Source organism: Dipodomys ordii, unplaced genomic scaffold, assembly GCF_000151885.1.
Source record: "Dipodomys ordii isolate 6190 unplaced genomic scaffold, Dord_2.0 Scaffold158, whole genome shotgun sequence".
Classification (NCBI taxonomy): Eukaryota; Metazoa; Chordata; class Mammalia; order Rodentia; family Heteromyidae; genus Dipodomys; species Dipodomys ordii.
Genome location: NW_012267374.1, coordinates 298,323 through 304,292, shown reverse-complemented (window position 1 = coordinate 304,292; position 5,970 = coordinate 298,323).

The following is a 5,970-nucleotide window of genomic DNA, read 5'->3' as shown; positions in this document are numbered from 1 at the left end:
AGCCTTGAGCTGAAGAGCTGAGGGACAGCGCCCAGGCCCAGAGTTCAGGCCCCACGACTGGACCAAAAAAAAAAAAAAAAAAACTTCTCAAGTTTCAAAGATGCATCATAAAGCATACCTTAGATCTGTATGGAATACAATGCATTGTTGAATCAAAGCTATCAATATGCAAAGGGATTTGGGGTAGGATATTAGAGTCACTATTGTACTTCCTCAACTACAACAGCAGCTCAGAATTCATGGTCAGAAAATCACTGTAAATATGAAGGTCTGACACATGGTCTCATCCAGTGAGCATGAAACCCTTTGAACACACTTGAGGTATCCATAGTGGAGAGGCTTTATTCGGGTCAAAGTGTTATTATTCATTGATTTTGAGTTATAAATGTTTATCTTCTGAACTGGAATATATCTTGCAATTGCTAGTAATTGGGCAGTGGTTATGAAGAAATTGCTTACCTTGTACATGTTCAAACTTAGTCATAACTGCTCATGTTATAGTTACTCCCTAGAGTTATATGTAAGAATAATGTTACAAAGGTTAATTCAATTTTTATGTTGTGGTGTGTGTATGTATCTATATTTGTATGTATGTGTGCATGCATGTGCGAGTATGTATGCTCCTATGCATTAAACCCAAAACTTTGCGAGGTAAGAGCTTTAACACTGAGCTATAAGCCAAGCCTGAGTTGAATTGTCTTAAAATGATTATACCCAGGCAGCACTGAATTTTATTATATGTACAGAAAGGCATAGAAACACAAAATGACATATAATACATGATACATAATAAAAAGCTATTATTTAGCATATGTCTAAAATATAGTTTCAATAAAATACCAATTCTAGGTATTAGGAAACACTGTGTCAGTTTAACTGTAGGTATTTTCTCACTTTTTAGAGAAATATAAAGTCAAGGGGAACCTAAGATGCCCATAAAATATAGCAGCACTCCTATGTTTGTCTTTTCCATCAGCCTTTAGATGGAGGAAGTAGGCTACAAAAATCTATACCAAGTTTTCACAGAAGTTGGCTTGAGATTCTGGGAAAATTTGGTGGAAAAAAAATAACCTCAACATTCTATTACTATTTTTCAGATTAAAGTGCTAGATTTTTAATATCCCATAAAATACTCTCTTGATAGCTCCTTACCCCTACTTCTTTTCCAGAACTCCATCATGATGTGTAAAACAGTTTAAAGCAGTATAATAAAATTCCTGACTCAAGGAGACATTAGAGCTGACAACTGATATACTATTCATTCCCCACTAAATGATAGTAGCAATTTGCCAAAGCCATAGCGATTGAATCCCTAGAATAACCATTCATATTAGCTTTAACAAATATGGCATACAAATCATAAACAAACGTCAAACAAGTTATTGCAGTTCCCTTAAGAGTTAAAAACTTTGGGCTGGGAAGGTGGCTCAGTGGTAGAGTGCTTGCCTTGCATGCATGGGTTCGATTCCTCAGTACCACATGAGCCAAAAAAGCCACAAATAGTGCTGTGGCACAAGTGGTAGACCACTAGCCTTGAGCTGAAGAGCTGAGGGACAGTGCCTCCGCCCAGAGTTCAGGCCCCATGACCAACAAAAAAAAAGTTAAAAACTTTGATTTCTCAAAGTTTGGGTTCATCGAAAAGAAAAGAAAGGCTTGAAGTTACAACACAACATGTCCAACTTCAGACCATAGTTTTCCCTCCCAGGTTCCATTTTTGAGTGGGTAAGGGTGCAGATGACATTGGATTTAATGGTGTAAATAGTGCTTGTAATAAAAAGCTCCAATTAGGTTAAAGAATGTAAATGGCATTGCTTCTTTCAGGATCTCTATAGCAAGACATTCTGGATTGAAGCTAAGGCTGAATGGCTTCATGAATTCACATTTATTAGATCTTTCTCCTTCATATATAAAGCAACATGGCAAGTGCACCCACTCTTGCAGATATCACATAAAGACCACACTTGTGTATAATGTTTAATGTTTTCATTCCTATTTTTAATGGGGAGAAAAGCACCAATTTTGAGAATGTGCTTGAGGTTTTTCCCTTGCATAATGATGTTATTTTTTCCTTCTATGAATCCTTAGTGAAATAGTAGGACACATTTGCTTTCTTCATCCTAAATGTCTTCATTTTTTCTGAGCAGTTTTCTCTAAAAGCCAGATTTTTTTCTAGATAATCCCAGAAAATTCATCATACAATATCCTCTGAATTTCTGAAGTTCTGTCATTTATGTGACAGGGTCACAAAGGCAAATATATCACTGTTTCTTGGCTACAACTGGCAAGGAACTGAAATCAAGAACCCTGACACCAAGCATGGCAGGTGGAATGATTTACTAGGATGCTAATTTAGGATTTTCTCCTTGTATTTCTCCTGGGAATCAATGACAGTTTGTCCTTGCTCAAAGAAATTTTTGTCACTGAGAGTATACATGTTTACAGTCATTAGCTCCCTGGTCTTCAGGGAACACTTGAATTCAGAGAAGAAAATATATTGAATGTTGCTATAAGTAAAGGGAAGAAGGGTGGACCTAAGGTTGTAAAGAGTGATAAGAGCAAGGTAGTCTCTAGTTTGGTAAATGTAGAGAGGTGTTCAGATATCCACACTAGTTGGGAGCTTTGAGCCTGGTAACTCCCTGGGGAAATGTCTGAGTCTCAGAAGGTAACACAAAGACATATCTAGGGAAGCTAGGTCCATGAGCTTGAAGATCAGTCTTGGCAAATATTCCTGTGCCCTTCTCTTGTCCAATCAGAAAATCAACCCTGGACTTCAGAGGAACATGCAGGCTTAGACAGTGAGTATATACATAATTGCCTCTTTGAACTGAAGACTAGACTTGCTTCTTGATCTCTGAGTATCTACTCTTCTCCCAAGTCTTCAAGGGAACATTAGGAAAAACAGAGTCCCAAAATGACCAAGACTTAACTTCCTATTAACTTAGCCAAATGGAAACTTCATATGATGTATATTTTAAAGGAAATACAATATTTCTTAATCACTTTAGAGTTGGTATACTAAGAGCTATTATATTTTTGTAGTCCAAAAAGTTTCTAGTACCAAGCTTTGAATCATAGAAATATACCCATGTAGTACTCCAATTGAAAAATCATTCATTTTTAAAAATGTTTAAGATTCATTTTCTAATTTATCTAAGTGGAAAACCAAATGATTTATCTAACAATGATTCTATCGATATTCCTCAAAATAGATTGTTTTTGTCATTCACTTGGATGGTGAAATTGAGTATACATTATTAAATTTGCAGATGATGTAATTTTGGAAAATACTTTTTGGAAAAGACATAACATCAACCTATATTCTGACGGTGATAAACTGAAAAGGTGCTAAATCCTCAAAATGAACTAGATGTGTAGTGCGACAGCATAGAAAAGGAAAAAGGGGAGAGAGAAACTGCAACTGAGTGCTGAAGACAATCCAGACTATGAAAGCAAATTTATTTATTCATTGGTTTATTCTGGGATAGCTTAGGTAGAAAGCAATCTGTCACAGCAAGTTCATAATGAGTAGCTTCTGTTGTCAAGAAGTTATGATATTATGGACAATTTATTACAAGACGGCCTGGTAATGCCTTCATTGTATGTACTCAGAGTCCATGTGGAGGGTGAGCAACATAACAAACAACACTGGAGTCCTACTGCCAGGGCTTGGTCCTGGCTCAGGCTGGATTACATATCGAATCTTTAGTTTCTTAAACTCTCAACGCCTTGATTTCCTTCTCAGTGACATTAGGATGAAACTAATATTTATGTCATTGGACTGTTATAAGATTTGCCAAAAGACAGTTGCAGTGGTGCTTGTACGAGTTGTAGTGGTGCTTGTACATAATCCCAAAGACACAGGATACTGTGGGAGATGGCCTGGGCAACATAGACAGACCCTATGTTAAAACAAAACACTTAATGTAGTTAGTATTTGTAAGATTAGACTAAATTGAAGATTCCACTTGCTTCTTTATTTCTGAGTATCTCCTCTTCTCCCAAGTCTTCAAGGGAAAATTAGAAAAAACAGAGTCCCAAAATGACCAAGACTTAACTTCCCATTAGCTTAACCAAAAAAAACTGTTTTGCTAGCACAAAATCCTTATGGGATGGTGTTAAATTCAGTAATCCATGTATTTACTATTACCAAATTTAAACCACACATTAGGACTCTACAGAGATGTCACAATGTATAAGATCTGCTCCTTACTCCCAACAGTTTTATAATTTCAGAGGAGAGAATCTGTGGCGGTTACACAGTCTAGAATGACTTCTTAAACAAAACTGGCATACAGAGTAAGTAGCAATGGACACACAGCAGTTGAAAGATAGCAGTAGCAGTGGAAAAGTTCTGAATCATATTGGAGCAGAAAATGTTCTCGATATGAGACCTTTGTCTGTTGGCTGGTGAAGATCTTCTCCCAATCTTTCTATTGATCTTGTTTGCCATGTCCTTTGCCATGCAGAAACTCTACAGTTTCATGCAATCCCATTTGTCCAAACTTTCTTTGATTTGTTGTGTTTCTGTGTCTCTATTAAGAAAATTTTGGCCTGTGCCAAGGAGCCCTAGAGTTTCTTCTATTCCTTCCTGTAATGTTTTCAGAGTGTCTGCTTTGACTTCGAGGTCTTTGATCCATTTGGAGTTGATTCTTGATATATAAGGATCTAGCTTTAGTTTTCCACAGGTGTTTAACCAATTTTGCCAGCACCATTTACTGAAGAAGCTGTCTTCCATTCTATTTTTTAGCTCCCTTATCAAAGGTTAAGTGGCTATAGGCCTGAGGGTTCATTTCTGGGTCTTCAGTTCTATTCCATTGGTCCTCAGGTCTGTCTTGTGCCAATACAGAGCTGTTTTGATTACTATGGCTTTCTAGTAGAGTTTGAAGTTTGGTATTGATATTCCTCCAGCACTGTTCTTTCTGCTAAGGATTGATTTTGCTATTCAGGATTTTTTATGGTTCCGTATGAATTTTTGGATTGCTTCTTCTATTTTCTTGAAGAATGAGTTTGGGATATTGATAGGTATCACATTAAATTTGTAGATAGCCTTTGACAGTATTGCCATTTTCATGATGTTAATCCCCCAACAACAAATCCTCAAAGACACAACAGCCCGATTAATAAGTGGGCTAAAGGCTTAAAGAAAGACTTCTCTGATGAGGAAATAAGAATGGCCAATAGACACATGGAGAAATATTCAACTTCTCTAGTTATAAAATTAATGCAAATCAAAACAACATTGAGATTCCACCTCACCCCAGTTAGAATGGCTATAATCAAGAAATCTAATGACAACAGATGATAGAAAGGATGTGGCCAAGGGGAAACTCTACTGCATTGTTGGAGGGAATGTAAGCTTGTTTAACCCCTTTGGAAAGCAGTATGGAGGTTTCTCAGGGTACTACACATACAGTTTCCTTATGACCCAGCAATCCCACTTTGGGGCATTTACCCAAACAATCACAAACAAGGCCATACTAGGGCTGCCAGCACAACTATGTTTATCGCAGCATTACTCACAATAGCTAAGATATGAAAGCAACCAAGATGCCCTCAAGAGATGAATGGATCAAGAAAATGTGGTATGTATATACAATGGAATTCTATGCCTCCATCAGAAGGAGTGACACCGCCCCATTAGTTGGGAAATGGAGAGACTTGGAAAAAATTATATTAAGTGAAGTGAGCAAGACCCAAAGAAACATAGGTCCCATAGTTTCCCTTATCTGCAATAACTAGTAGATGTCTGAAACAAGCAGAAAAGGTCAGATAAACTGATGTTAGATGAAATGAACCCCAAGATATGTATTCAAATGTTTTTTTCTTTCTTGTGATTGTTTCTAACATATTTATAAGATTATTTCTTTGTTGCTTTGTATGTCCCTCCCCCACAGTAAAACCCTTGCTTTCATTGCATTTGATGTTGGTATAATTTGTGGAGGGGAAGGGAAAAAACAAATCGTTTAAATA